The sequence below is a fragment of the Lytechinus variegatus genome, chromosome 15 (assembly GCF_018143015.1).
Source record: "Lytechinus variegatus isolate NC3 chromosome 15, Lvar_3.0, whole genome shotgun sequence".
NCBI lineage: Eukaryota > Metazoa > Echinodermata > Echinoidea > Temnopleuroida > Toxopneustidae > Lytechinus > Lytechinus variegatus.
This window is the reverse complement of record NC_054754.1, coordinates 18,713,309-18,736,523: the sequence shown is the minus strand read 5'-3', so window position 1 is coordinate 18,736,523 and position 23,215 is coordinate 18,713,309. Positions and strand designations below refer to the sequence as shown.

General features: G+C 35.6%; 1 long non-coding RNA gene across 1 annotated transcript; it reads right to left on the bottom strand.

Moving 5' to 3' along the window:
- Positions 1 to 12: 12 nt before the first annotated feature.
- LOC121429191 lies at positions 13 to 18,609 on the bottom strand. The gene is made up of 4 exons (XR_005971878.1): positions 18,516 to 18,609; positions 3,179 to 3,289; positions 1,553 to 1,597; positions 13 to 349 (listed from the first exon to the last, which is right to left on the bottom strand). It is a non-coding gene; the product is annotated as an uncharacterized LOC121429191 (long non-coding RNA).
- Between the last annotated feature and the right edge of the window lie 4,606 nt (positions 18,610 to 23,215).

The window sequence follows — 23,215 nt, the reverse complement described above, 5'->3', positions numbered from 1 at the left end:
AACAAAATCAAACAATACATAGTCAAATTTAAAGTACAACATCAATCGGAATAATGCATAAGAATTAAAAGGTATAAACAATGAGAACTGATGCGAACTAAAGCAACTTTGACTATAATAGCTATATAAAACAGAACGGAGGGGCTTGCCAAGGAAAGCAAAGCTTGTATGGGAGGCAAGCCCCAGTAACTTAGTTTCAATACGATTGCAGCTCTTTCTGCAACGGACCCCTGATGAAAAATTTTGTGCTAAAGTTCTCCCATTTTCGATCCGCTATTCACGTTGACATCAACTTTAGGAACACCCGGAACCTGGTCTTCTAAGTGAGTACGTCCTTTCTTTTTGCTCTCTGCAAACCAAATCAAAAGGTTACAGAGAATCGAATAAATAATATCGGACAACAATACCGTTATGTTAATAAACAGAAATGCAGTCTTTATGATTGATTTATACTGTACATAGATATATAAAATATGTAAATTGCAAATTAATAGCACATTAACATTCAACTGTTCATTGCTTAAAAGTTTATTGGAGAAGGGTGGCGACATTTTCCTTTGCGTTAAATTAAAAAAAGTGAAAAACGTTCCTCGACATTTTTCAACTCTCTCATATACCCCTGTCCACACTTGATGCTTTTAAAGTGAAGTATTGACAATGATTTTATTAAATAGTTAAGCCTGTACTAGGTCAGACAGTGCTTTGCACTCACTATAAGGCAGCACACTGTAAAAACTGGTGTTAAAACTGACACCAATTGGTGTTAATAGACGACCACACCCTGATGTGTTAAAATTACACCCTATAAATTGAACATAACACCAAAGAGTGTAAATGTAACAACCAAAGGTGTTTTAATAACAGCTATAAGTGTAAAACTAACACCACCAATTTAACACCGGTGTAAAATAACTGGTGCGGTCCTCTATGTACACCGGTTAGCACCACAGTTTTTGCTGTGCATAATTACCCTTGCTATGCGCACTGCTTTTCAAGCAATAAAGTAAAGGAATACCGTGAAAATCCTTTTCTTTGCTTGTTTTTTCTTCCCAAAATCATCACCCCCTCTTCACAAATCGTTCCCATACCAGTGATCTTGTCCATGGAAAAATTTGGGGGAGGGGGCGTAAAAACAAAATCGTAAATAAAGTGGTATTCTTGGGTCTATCACAAGCAGGGACCATTCTGGTTCTGATACCCTTTTCATAAACCTATCTTCCAATTAGTCGCCTAAGAGTAATGCGGATAATTCAATAAAAATTGCGCTCACAAACTCCGAAAATAAGCCGCATTATTTTTACGAATGCGCCCGTCCTGAAAAGGGCGGATAATCGTCATGACAACTGGACACGCCCTCTTCGAATGCGGTTGTGTTGGAAAAGGGTGACCTTGTGACCGCACCATGGCAATTATCCGCTCCAAAATGCGTTTATAAACTCAAAATCTTGTCCCGATGCGGATAACCCTGGTCCTCCTCCAATTTTACGACCAAATTATGCTGCTATTAGCCGCATAATTGGGTTTATGAAAGAGGTTAACGCATGGTCCTTACTATATGGAGCAGCCCCTCTACGTCTACCAAACACGCTACCAGCATCTGCAATATAAAATAAATAAATTTAAATCATTATGTGACATGGAAGTATTTCAGTATTAATATACAGTATGTACAGTATAGACACAACCTCATACACACATACACCCTCACACACACTTTTTTTTTGTTTTGAATACTGTTTTTATTCTGATTTCATGAACAAAAGTTACATAAGATTTTAATTTAACATTTCAAATCACATATAATACTTTACATTTCATATTTTCACTTTTTTCACTAACTTGATATAATCATGAATCATATATATCTTAAAAGAAAACAATGAAATCAATTATTTTAAAAATGCTTAAAGACCAAACTTAAACCCACAGTGGCGGATCTATACAGGGAGGGGGGGGGATGGGGTAAAGCCCTTGGGCTGAGAAGTAAAACAAAAAAAGCAATGACCTTCATTATGGAACCAATACCAAATTACAAATTACCTTCATTTTATAGGGATTTTTTTTTTCTGATAAGAAAATTTCTAGGTACCAAATTGACCTTCATTTGGTAGTGAAACCATTTTTGGTTTTTATTTGCTTGTCGAATTTCAAGGTTCCAAAATGACCTTCCTTTTGTAGTGAAGCCCTTTCATAATGTACATTATGTAACATTATTTACAAGAAAACAATTACATTCCAATAGCGGATGTGGTTGACGGTACACCATGTGGAGTTTTCGAAAAAGTGGATAGAGGAAGAAGTGAAATTGATAGGGGAGGAAGTGGACAGTTGATAGTCGAGTAAATTTTTGTTTAAAGGGATGGTCCATGCTGAAAATATTTATATCTTAATACATAGAGTAGAATTCACTCAGCAAAACGCCGAAAATTTCATCAAAATCGGATAACAAATAATAATAAAGTTATTGAAGTTTAAAGTTTAGCAATATTTTGTGAAAACATTCGTCATGAATATTCATTAGGCGAGCTGATGATGTCACATCTCCACTTTCCGTTTTTTTATGTTATTACATAGAATCATGATTTTTTTTCAAAATTGTGTGAATAATATGTCTCCCTTATAATGAAATAAGTTGCAGCAATAAATATCTAATGCACTAAATCAGTTGTCAATCCAATTTTTCTAGTTCTTGGAGGAAAAAAATTGGATATTTCATATAATAAAATACAAAAGAACAAGTGGAGATGTGATATCATCAGCCCACCTAATGAATATTCATGACTACTGTTTTTACAAAATATTAGGCCTACTAAAGTTTAAAATTCAATAACTTTGCTTTTTGTTATCCGATTTTGACGAAATTTTCGGCATTTTGCTCAGGGGCTTGGAAAAGAGGCTTATCAAAGATATGTTTCACAGAGGAAAATGTTCGTCAAAAGACGCAGGTTTACTATGATATGTAATTGCCACGTCAGGGGCGAAATTTTTTCATTTTTGACAATGGAAATGACAATTTTTAGGCAGAAAAGTGCCTAATTCATCGTTTACTTTTGTCCTTAAATGATTTATAATTTTTCAACCTACAGGGGGTGGGGGCACATTGGGGGGGGGGGCAAAATCTCGTTTTGCCCCCCTGCCCCCCCCCCCCCGCTTCCGGCGCCCTTGTCAGTAAGAATACCTGTGCCTTGAATGATCTCAGTCACGAGAAACATCGAGATTAAGAGTACCAGAACAAGCTTTCTCATCGTGAATACTTCTGTTCTTGAGAAAGGTGAGAAGAGAAAAGTATCTGAAGACAAACAATAAAAGAAGAAATATGATAATGAAGAGAAAAATATATGTATGAATGATAGGTAGGTTATCTACCGGAGATAAATAAAAAACTAAATGAATTGATAAATTAATTAAATGAATGAATGAATAAATAGATGAATGAATAAACAAATATATTAATGAATAAATAGGTATATGAATAAATAGATAAATACCTGAATATCGTGAAGGGTTATCATTTCAGAGAGAGATATACTTGGGACGGGACAAAAATGAATAGATGACTACAACAATAACATGCTTTCAATTTTTAATTCATTTCATTTATTGGTCTTTGCAACATTTTTCATATAACATAAATCTTCACAAGAAAAATAAAAATTTAACATCAAGATAATGAAACAATAATTTTGCATATAAATCATCAAAAGTATCATACACGAGTGAACAATTTATGCGGTATTTTCTGTTACACAATAAGTAGGATCAATCAATCAATAAGAAATAATGAATAATGCATATTCAAATAAAAAAATATACATAAACGAACAATTGAATAAATAAGTGAATAAATAAATGAATAAATCAAGAGATTAATTGATATTAGAAATTAAGTACAAAATACAAGGTGATAGTCCAATAATATAATATAGTTAACATCTGAATACAAAAAGGGGTAAAAGTGTTTTTTTCTACGAGGCAGAGGAATACTTTGGTCTAGATCATTTTTTTTTCTGCTGAAAAGCCTACCTTATAAACATTTCTTTCAGTGAAAAACCCCGTAGGTGCATAGTTTACTTTTACTTGGTTATAGAGCTATGACGTTTTTATGGATAGTATATTTCAATTTACTATCGAAGATCGGGCTGAGCGGAACATCTTGATCGTAGAAAAATGTACTTATCATTCGACCTCGTGCATGGACCTTTCCCAATAATACCCTTCCCAAATAAAATGCTATCTGCCTTTTTATTATTAAGATGGTTTGAATTGAAAATAAGACTTCCGTTTGAATTAGATATTTGTATTACTTCACTATTATTCCTGATATGGCACCACTAACGTACCTAAGGGGGGGGGGGCAGACTGCCCTCCTGACGAGTCACAACCAATGCGCAGGGGACATACCCCTGCCCCCCCTGACGAGTCACAACTGATCCAGGGGACGTTTCCCCCTTTTGAGAAGCAAATTAATAATTTGAAATGTTAAAATGCAAAGAAAACCAACGTTTTTAACATGAAGACTTTGAATACCTTTTTTTCTTGTACGATATCCTTTATTTGTGCTTGAAGACCTTTTTTTTTTTGCTTGTCAATTTCTTTCGCGGACGAAATATCCTCCTCAAAATTAACACTGGACTGCCCTGAGATCGTGGCAAAATGCAATCTCACAAGATCTTTGATCTACCGGGGCCCCATCTTACAAAGAGTTACGATTGATCAAATCTATCGTAACTCTATGGAAATCCATCAGTGTCATAATTTTTCTAAATAAAAATTTTCAAAATGTCTTTTGTAAGAAAAGAGAACACACCAAATTGTCAAAAAAAACACAAAAACAATGAATCTACGTAATTTACGTCATATCTAGAAAACATTTTGAACAAACATGTATTTTATATTTTGACGTTGCTGGCCGTCCATAGTTGATCGGATCAATCGCAACTCATTGTAAGACGGGCCCCTGATATCCTCCTAACTCGATCAAAATCATTTTTGGACTGTCATAGAAGAAAACACTGTAAAAACGCTGTTTAAAAAAATTAAGTCACTCTAACAACTATTGTTTAAACTTTTAAACAACTATTTAATTTTTTATAACTGTTTAACCTTTTTAAACAACTGTTTACAATTCTTAAACAAGTTGTTTAAAAAGTTGAAGCATTTACAAATAAGTTTAAACAACTTGTTGTTAGAGCGACAGGCTTAAACAATGAGCCATTTTTTTTACTGTGAACAAACATTGAAAGCTATTGATTAGCAAAAAATAAAATATAAAATGAAAAAGAGGGGGTGGGGCAAGCTTAAGGAGTATTTTTGCACGTATTAATGCTGGCATTTATCACATTCCATTTAAAATGATACACACCTACTCTAAATACGACATTGTACAAACTGAAGCAACAACCCCCTTTGATGTCTGGTGTTGGCCCGAAAAGGTTAAGTCTAAATCCTAGAATTTATGGAATAATAATTCATGAAGTTCAAGGATACTAAAATACGCCATAACAAAAATGACAATTATATGGAGGAAACGGTTTGCGGCTTTTTAAAAGAGCAATTAGAAACGCATGATCTCGTGTAATGAAATTCTTAAAGAATTCATTAAGCCTGCAAGTTCGTTAAATGGGCAACACAAACTAATTATCTTCTTGATATCGTGTCACTCTCTTCAATCTTTAAAGGTTTTTATGTGAACCAATCATTTGGTGGAAACGAACAAATCTTTCAAAGGAACGCAACATTCAAGAGGATTTGTTGTTTTGCACCAAATAAAATTTAGGACTGTCAAGTCGGAAATGTGCATGGTAGGCTATTTACTTGCCCGCTGCAACGCGCACAGAAATGGGGAACATTTTCTTCTTCCAGTCTGGTACAGTCCGCCACTGGCGTATTATCGTACCTTAACATTATCGTACCTTAACATTTCCGTAAAACAAGATAATATAATAGTAGTCAGTGCTTTTTACTGTCAACTGTTATTAGCTATGGAAATCTGTCAATCTTATATTGGCTAAGAACAAAGGGGTTTTTGAGAAAATCATTTACAAGATACCTCATGATACAATCCCAAGTTCCTTAATCTAACCTTTTTTAAAAAAATCACGCATGGAGATATAGTAAATTCCATGTGGAGGTGCTGTGGCCGAGTGGTCTAAGGCGCCTGACTAAAGTGGAAAGTCCGTGGTTCGATCCTCGGCCGCGGCACATACGCCCGCGAGCAAGGCATTAAATTGCTCTATCTTGCATTCAAATAAATGGAAATGCTGTACCCCTTCTTGGTAACTAGGTGTGCACTTGTAAAAAACGTAGTTTAGTTGCTTTTCTCTTCATCAAAAAATGCGTTGAATAATGGGAATAGCAATTATTTAAAACAATAAAATACAGCAACAGTTCTAAAAAGCTCAGGAAAACTCTGGGCTGATATCAAAATTCTCCTATTCTTCAAGGGCGTTACCGTACGAACATCTTTATAGCTTATACGAAATACGCCACCTGTGAGAATGGGTGCAAATAAGGGGAAAACAGAAGAATAAAATAAAGAAAGAATCAAGAGTATAAAAAAGTCTTACAAGTAATGAAACTCTTGAATTACCCCGATTAATTCAATTTAGGAAAAAAAATGATGACGTCAACATTCGGTCAGCTAACCCCTCCCTCCCCTCCATAACCTGGTGCCGCCCCTATCGGGTCACCATGTCTCACAAAAGAATAATAACACGACATTGAACTTATTTGAGATCAAGGAGATAATAAATCTCATTTTCAAGGATTTGTTATGGTCTCTGGGCGCTCCCACACAGAAGTTATACAAAGAAAAGGGAAAATTTAGAATGGCTGTGCGGTTGAAATGATGAAATATTTTACCTAGGGGTAACCAAAATAACAAAATAATCTAGAGAAATGCGTTTCTGCTGTTTTCGAGGCCTTACCAGTGCATGAAAACGGGGGGTGAAAATGCAGTGGTTTGAAATATGGAAGTTCACGACAACTATGCAAATTGTTTAAATCAAATGCAAATTATACAAATTATTTTTGGTTGTGAGGTACGATCTTTATTCCAAGTACACAGTGAAAAGTATAATAACGGTAATAATCATCATAACAGCTCATATTTACTCACAGTGGGGCAATGACCCCCTAAAATGACGGACTAGATATGATGGTGTCTAGGGGAAATGTTCAAAAGCTCTGAGCGAGTGAAGCGAGCGAGTAATCTTTATTACAGACATTTTAATATAGAAATCTAATTTTGTGATTTTTTTATACCGAGGTGTTTTACCTGACTGCTAAGAAAGCACGAATGCCTGTGAGCAAGCAACCAGGGGATCAATGGCTTAAGGTCCTCTCCGAGGGACCTGGTAATGAGGATAAATGCCTTGCCAAGGGCACTAGCGCACCACTTGGGAATCGAACCCGGGTGATTTTGACATTACATTCAGAAAACAATATCATGGACTCTTAAAACAAATCAGTCAACTTGACTAGACAAGTAATCAGCTGGGTGCAACTGATATGCTAGTCACATTTCTGACATATATTCTAGTAAGAAATAACTCTTTTAAAAGTAAAATATGACTAGAAAATTGTCAAAGATGATTAAAAAACAGTTGCACCCAGATGACCCTATTAACTAATCATTTCTGACTGATTTATAGTGTAATTCACCCCTTTCCCTGTATCTTTCTCTTTTCTGTTTTCTTGGTCGTGACACTTTTAGGGGTCCATGGCCCCCAAGCAACCCATCTCTACGCTAGTGTTTACCATAGCTGGTCTTCCAGCGGGCCTGAATAGAATGTTATGCTGTTATATTACCCCTCTTCATAATGATATTCCGAGCACATGGCATTGGCAGAACGATGAGGTCCCATTTTTAAAAATCATTTGGTATACTTCGAACCCACGACCTCCCAGTCGTGAGACAGATGCTCGACCACTGTACCACTGGTTGGAAATTTTGTTATCGACGTCACATTATATTTGTGATAAAGGCATATATGCATACACCAAAGCAATGAACGACCCGGTTTCACAAATCCACCTCATTCGCAAGTATTGACTGTGGTGATATGAGACTCCCAAAATAGAATTAGAGGGTCGAATTTTAGGTATGAAAGCTTTGGCATCAGAGTTCTTCCAGAAATGGTTGTGACCGTTGACCTCTTTTCTGTTTTATTTATTGCCAAAAAAGTTTTTCACTAAATGGCAAAATGACATTTCACCTCTTTTGTATAGTTGTCAGAAACGTTTTGCTCTCCCAACAAAGTTTTACAGGTAAGCCATGAACATGCTCCCTGATCTGATTTGACAACTATCATAATTATTGTTGATTTCATCAAGTTTCCTCCATTAAAAAAATCTCATAAAGTAGGATTCATAACTTCTCCCCCGCATGTTTAGATAAGGTCATGAATAGAGATTTGAAATGGGCGGATTTCTTTAAAGTACAATGAAAAGATCACTATTTCAACAAGTTGAATTCCTCTCACTGCGGGGAGTGTAGACACGCTAGATAGAAGTAATTCTGCATTTTTGTTATGTTTTCGGTGAGCAAGTCATTATGGCAAGCCATTCTTGAGAAATGCATTAGTAGGACGTGAATTCTCAGTCATTTGCACTTGAATCTTCTTTGATCATTTGGGGGAAACCGACGTGTCAAATGTTTGCCCTACATTTCAAAGTTCGTGAGAATGATTGCTACTTTTCAAATGAAATTACGAAAACCGTGCATTCTATGGCGGATTTAAACTTCCAGTCAACATTAAAACCCAACATGAATCACAAACCTCACAATATCTCTAATTGAGTGTTATAGTCTGTATATTCGGTGGCTGATGAAGAAACTATTGTACTTATCATTCCAATAATTTTATTAATGATTTGAATGACAAATGTGATTGATCATCTACACTGCAAGAACACCTGTGTGGATTTAACACCAGCCTGGTATCTATACACTCTTAAAAATGTTGGGCAACATACTGTCTTACAAAACAGTTGGTTAAAGCTTTATCCAATTCTGGGTAGTTTTTAAGCAATAAGGTTTGCTTTGGGTGAAAACTACACATTATTGGTTGAAAACTACCCAGAGTTGGATAAACATATTAACAACTTGTTGTGTGGACAGTATGTTGCCCAATATTTAGGTCCACACCAGAGAAGCGTTGAAACAACACCAGTTAAGAATCAAACCGATATGGGTTTAACACTGATTAGTGTTGCTTAAATGCCAAATTGGTGTTAGCCTAACGCCAAACCGGTGTTACTTCAACACCTCTCTGGTGTGGATAGATATAGATACCAGGCTGGTGTTAAATTAACACCGGCGTTTTTGCAGTGTAACTATGTAGAGATTAAAGTCACATTTGGCTTTCCATAGTTAAACTACATATCTAGACCATGTTTTTAGTTGAATCAGAGTTCATAATACGGGCTATTAATATATCATATACACAGTAAAACGTTCTTTAAATGTTATGCAACGCTGTTTATCATGAACCTTGCAGTAGTTGTTTAACAGTTTAAACAACCATGCTTAATTCATTGAGAGCTAAACATTACAAATTAAACTTTTTTTAAAGATTTTAAACACTTGTCTAAACCGTTTAAACAACTATACTGCAATGTAGTGAACAGCATTGTATTGTGTACTCAGTGCATACCAGTAACGAGATATATTTAACACGGGGTCAATTCTTTCATGAACCACAGATAATATTTATTAAGATGGATAAAAGAAATTCCATCCAATTCAGACTATTGAGCCAATAGATAGTTCATGGCATTATCCCGAGTCTACAATTCTATCAAAATTACTTCACGCTCCAATTATTTCTAAAAGGAATTCCAGAAGGGGAAAATGAAAAATATATTTTTCTTATCAATATTGCAGCTGTCCACCATTACCTTGGCTGATTGACAGATATAATAAAAGCGAGGAAGAAAAGCCTATTTTTTACTTTCGAATAAAAAAGTAGATAAAACATACATAAATAAAATGTTCAAGAAAATATGCCCACACAGTCCAATTCTTGTGGCTGCCTCTCCTTCCATTAAAAATGTATAAAAAGTCAATTCAAAATTAGAGTTTGCATAAAGAAATTTAAAGGTTCGTTTGAACATTATTCAGAGTAAATATGGCGTTCTGCTCTGAATGATATTTTCATCGAATTGCTTTAACATTTCTTATTAACTAGAGCATGTAAATTTCTCAAAATATTCCTCTTTTTTAAATATATTCCTTTCTTCCAATAGGGGTGAACTAACAGAAGATGCGAAGAATGACGGGGATATCTTGCCCCCTCCCGCCCTTCTGTGGGCACGTGTACTTACATTCCTCTGTCTTAATCTTGTTTTTTTTTATATCACTACTGTATTGTAAATGTATGTTTTGTCTACCTCTTTTTAATCTGAATTTGTTATCTTTTATACAGGTTTTTGTCTTGTACTTCTGCTTATTACTGTTGTTACAAAGCTGACCTATATGCTTAACAAGCCTTGCTTTTATACAGACCACCTCTGTCCTATATATTTGATGTTCGCATTTCTTTGTTCATGAGCATATATATTTTTTGTCTATTTTCATAACCTTATTGAATTTGTACATGGATGAATGTGTTGTTCTTGGTTTTCAGTGGAGAGAAATAAATAAATGACTTTGAACTTTGAATTTGATCTTGAATCTCAACTTGGCTTGCAACTGTAGTTTGCGACTGGTTTCCAGATTTGTCTAGTTACAGAGACGTCTCGAGAAATCTCGTGATAATTATGTAGTCTCTCAGGATCGTAAAAATCAAAGTATACCATTCAAAAAAGCCTTTTAGAGACAATTTTTTTCACAGTTTCCGCGATGTCTCCGCAACGTTTTCGAGACATATCTATTAGCTGCAAAGACGTCTTTGCGAAGTCTCAGAGTCCTCAAAAAAACGTCGCGGGGACTTGCGGGAGACCAGAAAGACTGAGAAGACGTGGTGAAGACGACTACTTAATGATAAGGATACGCTTTTATGATATCTCAGAGACTACATGCGCGAAGACGTCTTCAACACAAGAGTTTATTCGGTTTAACCAAGGATGCAGTCTCTGCAAAGTCTCCAGACAAAGTGTCAAGCGATTTATCCTATAGTCTAGTCGTGGCAATATTGCTGCTAATTTCAAGTAGTTTCTCCGACGTCTCGGAGACTTTTCAGCACCATCTCAGAGATATTTTTGAGACGTTGAAGCGACTACTTGGAGATTATGAAGCAACATCTTAACGACCGTGGGGCGAAATGCTTCTTAAATTATATGAAGATGTCACAGAGATTCCTCATTGGTTCAGACCGAACAAATTTTCACGTTCGAGACGCCTCCGCGTCTCCAGTCTCTGTGAGACGGCACACAGACGTCTCTCTGGTGAGGAAGGACCTTAAGCAGTCGTTCTGGTCTCCTATATAGGTCTCCGAGCCGTCTCACAGAGGTCTCAAGAACATCGCAGAGGCATCACGGAGACGCCTCAGCAGTCAGAGATGTAATCGGTCTCCGCGACGTCTCTACAACTAATGGAGATGTCGCGGAGAGGTCTGGAGATATCGCAAAGACTTGAAAAAGTCTCCAAAAAGTCTTTTAAAAATCGATCATGTTCGTTTTGTTGCAAATCATCCGAGACTCCATAAATTTTAGCAGACCTCGCGGAGATGATTATGGGGAAAATGAGGAGGATATGATAACGAGATACTTTGAGAAAGAAAGCTTGCCATAATCTTGAAAAACATAGAATGCTGCTTCAAGAATACCTAACAAAATGTATATAATGTATGCATTGAATGACATGGCCCATTGCATAACCCATTAACTAAGAGTACTTTTATTATTCTCTGGAAGCCACCAATTATGACAGCCATAAGTTGCAGTGATCTGAAGTTTGATTAATCTTCACACAGACTTAAAGCATTGTAGTTTATGAATCCATAACAGATTAGTATGGCGCCGTCTCGGCAGTGACATGATGGTATTTTGAGGGGGTGGCAAACATACATAAAAGTGACGTCAGTTCCCCCAATGAAATAATAAGGGTTATGTTTTACAACCAAGACTTCTCCTGTATTCTTCTTTCTCCCTTCTTCTTTCCCCTCTATTTTGATTACCTTTTTAAAGGGTTGGATGGGGTTACGTCTTACACATTGAATACTCAATTATTGTATATCCACAGCACTATTTTACAGTGGCGTATAATAGGGAATATTTTCTGAAGGGGTGTATTTGAACAAATTTTGATGTTTTTAATAAAAAATATTTTTGTGATAGATTTTAACATTATTCAGAAAATACCATATTGCACCTTTTTGTCTTTTCCTTGTCTTTCCTTTTCTCATTCACTTCTAGGTGAGTGAAACTTTTGGACAGTTCCTGTCCCCCAAGACCCCCTCCATCTGAATACGCCCGGTGATTTGAGTGTACAAAACGCCCCAAGGAAAGATCCTTTTATAAAACCGAATCATTATCTTTTGTGGCAAACCTCTCTATTGAATTGACTCGATGTGGGAATTTCACAAAAACCCATCATTTTTGCTATAATGTAACGTAATTTCAGAATCATAAAATTTAATCCCTTCCTTGTATCCCCTATATCACATCAATCAAAATTCATTGTCAAACACACCATTTGGGTATCCGCGAGTAAATCTTCTTTAAAAAATAAATCTAGTTGAATTCCACTCTTTTACCACCGTGTTGTTACAAAAAGAGATGAATAGTTCAGATCAACCCCAGTATACAGAAATATGTTTCAAACCTGTGTCTATTTCTAATTCAAATGCCGAGTTTTGCCTATAAATAACAAGTTAGTGTGAACAAATTTGATTCGATGAACCAAATGCATATGGGGGGAAGGGGTAAGTGCTAAAATTGCTTAAATTATGTTAAATGTATTATGACAGTTTGGACCTTTTTCTCTGTCTTTAACTTTGCAAAGTTAAGGCATAATGAAGCCATAATAAAAGACAACGAAAGATTAAGTTAAACCTAGGAATTGCAAAAAACGCTCTTTGAAAATTTAATTCAACATCATTTACTATACAGTTAAGGCATAATTTATATATCAGTTTAACAAGTGTTTACAGTTTTAAAACAACCCATGTTCGTTTATTGAAGACTCAACATCAAAATAAAAACTAAACTGTTAAATATCTTCTACAGAGCTTATATATAGTAAATAGTGTTAAACAGTGTTTTACTGTGTCGGCGAACCGTTTAGCATGTACCAATTTTTTCTCAACAGCTTAGTTGTCATGGTTGTAGAACAATCAAACAAGCACCGGATTGACAACTTTCATTAAAATCGAATGTGAAATAAAATAAGTGATTGCTTTTTATGTTCGGCTTATTTTCCTCCAAAGAGTTAAATGCATATCCTAGTCGGCATACAAGTAAGGGACCGATGATTATATTGCGATTGACATAATAAAATGTAATCTAATGTGAATAAATGAGTGATGCCACAGACCGACAACGATTAGTCAAAGATCATTAAAAAAATATCACATATTCCACATTGTTGAAATGCATAACCATATCGGACTCTGTCACTTGTTTGAATACGGTTTATGTTTGATCAGCGAATGCTCTGCTACCTTTCATTTAGCAATATTCATTTAATCATAATAAACAGAATGTGAATATGCAACAAAACTTAATCCGTGTGTATAAATATTATTTAAGGTCATGAACTCTGAATGATAGTTATGTTGCCGCTCAGAGCAGAGGTTTAAAATCAAAGTTTAGAACAAGCGCAGAGGGTGAGTGATAAACCAAATTCCATGTTAGGAGTTTTTCTTTTGAACTGCTGAAGTGTAAGATTAATCTAAAAACACTAACGATACAAAAACAAGAGATAAAAAAAACACGGAATAGAAATACAAAATTATTTGTTTACAGAAGACCTTACCAAGCAGACAGTATAGCCCAACTGCCATTCGTGTCATAATACAATATTTTATTTAAACTGAATTTTATTTCTCTTAAGGTGTATTTTTATCACATTATTCGAGTGTCTTTTGGAATTCATATCACGACAGTGTGTATTAATTTTGTGTGCTGCTATTTTGACATCAAGCACTTAGCAGGTGACGCCGTCGTCGACAAAGACAATTGCTATATATATATATATATATATATATATATATATATATATATATATATAAAACTATATATGTATTATATATGACACTTTTCGATTCTTTAAAGAAAATCATGAAATTTGACAAATTAAACGGTGAATAATATGACAGTCTAATTCAGCAATTTAAGATAATATTATAACATCAATTTCATTCTAGCTGGCAGAGTAGTCATCAAACGACATAAAAAATACCATCTTCTAGCGCTTTACACTCTAAAAAATATTGGGGGAAAATGCTCCATGCACTGAAAAGTATATTGGGTAAAAGCGCTCCATGAGGGTAGTTATGCACTGTAAAAACTGCGGTGTTAAAACTGACACCAATTGGTGTTAATAGAGGACCACACCCTGAGGTGTTAAAATTACAGAGATTAAACATAACACCAAAGAGTATAAATGTAAGAACAAAAGGTGTTGTAATAACACCTACTAACACCACCAATTTAACACCGGTGTAAAATAACTGGTGTGGTCCTCTATGTACACCGTTTAACACCACAATTTCTGCTGTGTATGGGTGTGAGTGCGTCGCGGTCGAGTGGTTCTAATTTTCGCCTTTGAAACAGAGGGTCGTGTGTTTGAATCCTAGCCATGGCATGTTTTCCTTCAGCAAGAAATTTATCCACACTGCTGCACTCGACCCAGGTGAGGTGAATGCGTACCCGGCAGGAGTAATTCCTTGCATGCACTGAGCGCCGGTGATGGTAGCTCGAGCTAAAGCCGGGGGTAATAATAGCAGCGTTTTGTATCCTCAGGCAAAAGGCGCTTTATAAATCCAGCTATTATTATTATTATCATTATCATTATTATTCTTATTATTATCATTATTACGTCAGAGGTCCCAGGAGTGGGGGGGGGCACACCAAATGTCAGGGGGCATGTGCCCCCCGGCCCCCCCGTAGCTAAGCCACTGCGCATTGGGTAAAATACTACCCCAAATCGGTTGGACATATGATTACCCTCGTGCTGGTTAAAATTTTACCCAATATATTTTTACAGAGTATCCTTCCTATTTATGGAGGTTGGATGTAGGCCTGTTATGGTATTTTGTGCTCGACAAGAGCCGAGACAAAATAGTCAAGTATGCAAAGTAAAAACCTCTCTATTGTAATACTGCATGCATTTTTTCGTTCGCCCACACAGCACCTCATCGAATTCTTCCAAAACCAGACCTGAATACCTCCATTCTTCCATGAGTAAACCCACACAAAATCATCAAAATGAATATTTGAATTGATGTAAGAATTCTTTAAACCTTTGGAAATAAACCTTTGCATAATAAATGGATTATCAAAATGCAAAGCGACACTAATTTATTTAAAACCAATAAAAAAGCGAAATATTTCGCCTGCCCCACTTTATACTTACCTCTTAGTCGGTCAGCATGTTTAATGGGTCCAAGAATTAGATAACCATGCCCCTTCTATTGTGATTATTTGTATTTATTGTTATATCCCCCTCAAATAACATTTAGTTGTTGTCGTCCCACTTCCTTTTAAAGTGAAAATTATTGCAACCCTAAAAAGGAGCGATAGAATAAAGCAAGGTGTTTTTCTTTAACCTTGAGAAAAGGGGCAGTTTTATTTTGCATCGCAGAAAAATAGTTTATAGAGTATATCTCATCAGCAGTGACAATCATCCCTTCCGGCTTTTTTTTACCTTTCCCTTTATGTCACTTAAATCCATGCATTCACGCACTGCAGTTTAATATCAGGCAATATTCGATTTGGAAGAATTCTGCAATACATATACATTTTCACACGAGTACGACAAATATATTCGAGGCTATATATTCCGTTGACTGTCTACCTAATATAATAGTAAACATTGTGATTTCTGTAAGTCCCATATGCTTCGCGTGCATGGAATGGATTCGAAGATCAATATTATTTTGATTTGTGTTGCGTGATCACTTTTGTAGGTATATGCAATTTGAAGTTGACTTCCCTTTTTACTCCATATTTAATATATGAATAATTAACGTCCAAATGAGAAAGAATTTAGACCAAGAAGATCAAAGATTTTTTTTCTGCATTTTTATATATACACTGTATATAAATGCCACAGGTCTATAGTTCTGTTTAATGGCGGTGACGCATGGGTTCATGCACACACGTGAAAATGATATATTGGTATCCCGAATCCCTTTAGTTCTTTTTTTCCCGTTCAAAACGCAAATAATGATATTTGGTATTTACGCATTCAACTAAATAATGAGTAAACTTGCACACAAAAATACTACCGTGTACGTGAAAAACATATTCTTTTCCCCTGTACGCAGTGAAATGCAACGCGCGACCAGGTTCCCGATTCATTACACTGTAAAAAAGTTGTTTAGAATTTGAAGCACGTTGTTTAAGCCCGTCACTCTAACAACTACTGTTTAAACTTTTTAAACAAATGTTTAGACTTTTTAAACAACTGTTTTAACTTTTTAAAACAAGTTGTTTAAAAAGTTTAAACAAAACAGTTTAAAAAACCTGTTGTTCGAGTGACAGACTTAAACAACGTGCTATTTTTTTTTACTGTGTAGTGAGAAATGCACTGTCAGCTAATGAGATAGAAGGGTGTCAGTAGTTTTTAACTGCGATTTCGAAATTTGTTATACAAACAAGTTTTATGAAAATGGCATTATCTTCAATGAAAACACACACACACATATATATACAGGACCAGACACATGTAGTGGTTTTACATCAGGCTATTTGGGCTGTTCTGACGTTATTGAATTTTTTAACAGTTCCCCTATATTTGTTTCAAAAGAAGAAATACACTGTAGGTCTAAACATTTTCAAAGCTCATACTGTATAACATGGTGGCGTAATGAGACAAAAATTCCGATGAGCCAGTCGTACAGTCTTGGAACAATAACAAAAGCAAAGTTTAATGTAATGTAGTTGTATTTTATCAGTCGCAATTGATGGCAAGTCAATTTTATCAAATATTAAATATGATTTTTTTTTGTTATTTAAGATTTTAAACACTATTTGTCTTAATTATAATTTGTTTTGGGGTTACTAAGGGCGAATAGCCCCCCCCCCACTCACTCACTCATCCGCTTTGGTACACTACCAAGATGGCATGTGCGGATCCTCAGTAAGTTCTGTAAATTATTACTGTTAAGTTTGGCCTTCATTCCACAGAGAGGAGAGCTTTGAAGGACCTTTCAAAGATAAAAAATTGGCAAGGTCTTGTATCAGTCTCCAAGATCACTAAAAATTTCATCTCTGTGGAATGGATTAGAAAACCCCTCAAAGAACTCTGAAAGACTGATGGATATTTCTTGTCTTACTGGTCTTAGACTAGTCCTATAGAGATCTTTCAGTGGTCTTTCAGAGATCTTTTATGCAACAAGTGATCTTTCAGAATTCTTTCCTTGGACTTTGCCTGGTCTTTCAATGATCTTTCAACGATCTCTCATGAGTCTTACAGTGATCCTTAGAGACTGCCAAAAGATCATGGAAATACTAAAAAGAACTTTGAAAGTTCATTGAAAGACCACTGAAAGACCATCAAATGACTATTTTTATGTAAGCCCGCTAAAAGACTGTTTTGAACCGTTTCAAAAAGTTTTGGAGATCATGGAGACTACGAAGACCACTGAAAGATACACCAGGAATCGTGAAAGACCTCGGAGATCTTTGGAAGTTTGTTGAAAGACCCTTGAAAGATCAAGCAAGTTTCACGGTGGAATGGGGTTTTTAACAAAGTAATTTGTAATCAAATTTTAAACTTTTTTTTACTGTGTCGTGAGCTAGATGAACAGGTACTATGGTAGGACGTGTGCAATAGTCACACCATGAAACCGATCCCCGACCGATCAAAGCTATTACGTTATTATCAATGACACACCATCGGTCGGTTTGGAGTCGGTTTCGTTGGTGTGACTGTAACCTAACAAACCTCTGTTATCGGTGTTTTATGAGAATTAGTTGCACGTTACACAAAGATAACTATTGAACACATCCACCCTATTTCAAAACAGTTAACACCGCTTCTACAAAATAAACATGTCATTGTAGATATAAAATTCCTGTACACAGCAAAAACTGTGGTGTTAACCGGTGTACATAGAGGACCACACCAGTTATTTTACACCGGTGTTAAAATGGTGGTGTTAGTTTTACACCTATATGTGTTATTACAACACCTATGGTTGTCTTTGGTGTTATGTTCAATCTCTATAGGGGGTTTATTTTAACACCTCAGGGTGTGGTCCTCTATTAACACCATTTGGTGTCATTTTTAACACCACAGTTTTTACAGTGATATTTAACATTTTGGCAACACTGGTAGAGATCATTCACAGTGCAGTGTTTGCATACGTTCCAGCTTACTAAATGTAAATAAGGTTTTAACATACCTTGTGCAATGTTTCCGATTGTATGTTCTGACTGCGGAACGGCGGCATGCACTGCTGCTGAAGAAGGGTGATCAACAAGTGGTGGATCTATGACCTGTTCGGGGTATTCATTGGCATTATTGTTGTATTGAGCAGAGTTATAAAGTTTGCAGACCATAACGAAATGTGTGGGTTGCCGTAGAGGGCAGCAAATTACTCCTCAATGTAGCTCCTTGCACATAATATCGAAGGAAAAAATGTATTAAAAACCATAAAGTTAGATAACAAAAGCTTATGTTATCAAACTTTATGTTTAAAGCCAACTTGAGTGGAATGCATAGTGGGCGGGTAGGCGTGCATTCTTTTCAAATCAAGTCTTTTGAAGCATTATCGAATTTTGGGAGAGGCATTTCTGTATAGGCCAACAATGAAAAAGTGTTTAGGTGCGGGCGGGGTTAGAATAGGTTCATACATCGTGAAATCAGTCACTAGTTATGATAGATAACGGTAAACTTTCAAATCGGTAAGGAGGAAGGAGGGGGGTGGGCGAGATAAAGAGAGAGAGAGATTAAAAAGAGACGAAAGGGGTTGTTGCGGAAAATATTTGCAATCAGTGACAAATTTACAAGTGATAGAACATTTTTAACAAGAGCAAATCAATTTATAGTTATTCATGCAAAAAAGTGGACCAGCAACAATTGGAAATTTGCAATTAGGACTATAATAACAAGACCTAAGATAAATTTTGAGACAGGAAACAGACCCATACACAACATATAGAAGAAAAAATGGAGAGAGAGAGGGTAAAGAATAATATAGCAATTAAAACATCTGAGAGTATGATGATAACAAATTCAATGAAAAATGTTTTCCGTCGTGCTGCATCAGCAACAGCGCCAGCTACGATGAAGGTCTGACGAAGCTTGCAGCCGAGCAAGCGAAATCTTACCCCCAAAATAGGTTAAATTTCGTGATTGTGGAATGAAGAAAGATTTCTCATTTCTGTGATATCTTTTTAAGAAACACGGTTGATTGGAAATTATATACACGAATGATATAAAAAGATAGTTTTGGCTTATTTATTGATTACTCTTTCACGGTAATGCATGCTTGCAAATGTCTATAAGGGGCAATACGCAGTAATGTGATTAGGCTTACAGAAGTTGAGCAATTTATGATGTTATTATATATAAAACGAGTTATAATCATGATGTATTCCATATACACATGTTCGAAGTTTTTAAGTATATTTAATATTCTGTTTGCATTCTTGGTAATTGTTCATTTTTATTGTTCCTCCCTCAAATCAAATTTATACACTGCAATTCACAAAGCAAAAATGTAAAAATAATTCGAACCAATTATTTTGAACTAATATACAAGTCATGCAATATTATTGAAAGAAGCAGTAAATTGAAAAGAGGTATCGATACTTTGATCGATTTCGTTTTTACGATTGTCGTCACGTGATCTTAATTGTCTGCGCAAGAGAAAAGCAGGTAACAGGTGCACAACATTGCATGTAGGATTTTTTTCCAGCAAAGTAAGTGAATTATCTTATTCATATAGATTATTCGACATTGCCATAGTTAGCATGCATTGGAACCTCTCATTTGCTTCATCCAATAGTGCGAATTTAGGAACTTGAATGTGGAAGTAAAAGTTCGGAGGACAGAATCCCTCCTGCGATCTAGAGGAGATGTGGACGCCGTGGTAGCCGGCTTGTAAGAACCGGTCGCAGAACTGAACAACGAAGATATAATTTTCGGTAAAGATGCACATCTATGGCAAGTATATATGTATTCTTTTGATATTATATTAAATTTAAAAAGCATATTTATTGATATCTATATTCAAAAGATTTTGGATTATGCTGAATCATAGCAAAGACCACTAGACCTACTTCAAACTGAAAAACTTTTGGATACTTTACATGGGGATTTTGGCCTGCTTTGTTTTGATTGGAATATGAATCTACAGCACACACACATATGTTTGTGCCTGTGAGGAAAACATTTCTCCAAAGTGTTTCCATTTACACAGCGGGGAAGGGAGGAAGTTGCCTCCCATCCAGACATTTTAAAAATTACTGACATTTTTCACAAAATTCACCCAAAGTGTTCACGAAATCACTTTCGATAATGCAAAAGCGCCTCCTTGACAAGCTCAGTCGCTTTGCTCCCTCGCTTTTGGTTTATAAAAAAATTCACACCCCCTGCAAAATTTTCAGCGGACGGCCATGTTTTTTTTCAATTAATTTTCCTGGTCTTCGATCAGCTTTGCTAATTGGATAATTCTTGAAGACATGCATGGGTGTCGATCACGGGGGGATGGGGGGGGGGATATATCCCCCCAATATTTCAAGTGGGGGGGATGGCCTGTATGATCATCCCCCCCAATAATTTAGGGTAGAAAATTAATAGTGATGATGATGAAAAAATAAAGTTTGATCATGATGATTATAGTATACCATCAATCAGTTTGTTTCCCTCGCAATTTGTGTATATTGTTATTAAATAAAAACATTCCTTTTCAGGACTATTAAACAGATGGGTGGAGATTCAAATGAAAAAGAATGAAATGTTTATGTATGTATTTTTTAACACATGACATAAAAGGTCCCTAACAAAATCCAACTTTTTTTGATAGGAGTTTCATCCCACCAGCCAGTGGTGAATAAATTAATTTTGATGAATCAAATAATTCAAAAGGGTGGAAAAATAAACCAGAGTAAAAGGGTGGCAAGATAAATCGTCTAAGGAATGACCATATAGCTATTACAGTAATAGCTCTATGGAATGACGGTAAGCCCGATGGCGCACGAGAAGCCACACAGTTTGTAATTTGTGCTAGTCTTAATTGGTCCGAATCTGCATTTTATCATCATGCATTAAGAAAAAAGATATTGCCAGTCGGGTTATATTTTAGAGAAGTTGTATACACAGAGGCGTCGATCGGGGGGGGGGGGGGGAAAGGATATCGTTTTCCCCCCCCCCCAATAATTCCGCATGTGCAACTAAAAAATAGAATAAGATTGTAATGCTACACTGAAATCAGCAAGCGAGATTGAGATACCAACTCGATTTTCATTTAAAATCGTGCTCAAAATGTCTGCTTTTCAGATTGGAATATATAAGTTTTCGCGTTCGCATGATTTCTGTACCAACAACCCATACTTTTCATCATTAAACAGGTGAATAGAATGTCCCGTTTTCAATTCTAAACCTCAAAAGAACTCCCGCTTCGATTTGCAATAATCTTTTGTTGGATATAATGTATCTTGTTCTTTAGTAAAAGCGTCCATTAAACTATCTTTTTTTCCAGGGGAGCGTTTCATGAAAGGACTTGTCAGACGTTTTATCCGACAAGTCCGGTTTTATCCGATAGTTACTATAGTAACTATCGGATATTTTTTTTTTTTTTGTAGATTTCATTCAGTTTAATCAATGTTGAGTAATAAATTTTCTACATAACTATTGTATGATTTTGTGAATTTATATTGGTTATAAAATAATGGTTAATTTTTGTTATTGAATTTATCCATTGTATATGATTATGTTAATACCATGAGTATTTGTACGATGATTTGTATTGAACTGAATGATTAATAAATACTATTACAAAACAAAAAAAATAGTAACAGTGCTTCTCAACCAATCAGAATCCAGGAAAGTTGTCAGATCTGACAACTTGTCGGACGAAAATATTGATGAAACGCCCCCAGATCGAAATATCAAAATTTTCAGCTCGCGCTTTGCGCTCGCATCTATTGTTTTTCTAGATACCCATCTTAAAGGGGAATCCAGCCTTGGCCATAAAATGTTGTGTTGGGAAGGAGAAAAATGAATTAAACAGAATGGTGAAAGTTTGAAAGAAATTGGACAAGCAATAAGAAAGTTATGGCTGCTTTAAAATTGAGATCACTAATACTATGTAGATTTCAAATTGGCAACTGGGTAAGTAAATTATGACAAGGGGCAAGGACAACTTTCCCATAGGCCATGTACTTTATTATCAGGGATTTGTGGTTTTCTCCTAAGTACCCATTCCCCTGGGGCAGTAATCTAAATATAACCCGTGTAGTATATTGTTTTATGTCCTCATGAAAGAAAAATATAATTTGAAATAAAACTTTTGGGAAAATGACATTTTAGCCATAATATGTATTGGAGTACATGGAAGAGTAGTCCTTGCCTTACATCACTATGACATCCCATATGCGGCCAATTTGAAATCTCCATGGGTATAGTGATTACCAATATTTACAACTTTTAAAAATTCATATCTTTCTTTTTGCTTGTCCAATATCGTTCAAACTTTCACCTATCAACTTGTCTGATTTTTCTTTTCCTTATAAAAACAAGTTTTTATTTGGGTAGGATTCCCCTTTAATCATTGGTACCAAAAATGCTTAGAATGTCAAGCTTTCAGGTCAGAATATAAAGGAATTTCAGCTCGCTCTCTAGTGAGTTACTAAAAACAAACCTAAACAGGTACATTTTTCCTGTTTTCATGTCATACTCAAAAATTTCAGCTCGCACTTCGCGCTCGCATTGTTGGTGAAGGTGATATATATATATATAAATATATATATATTATATATATACATATATATGTGTGTATACATAATGCTCAATAAACAGATCACTATGTACATGGTCCAGACAATTTTTTGTCATTTTTTTTCTTTCGTATTAGTTTAGAATAGGCTTACTTGTAAC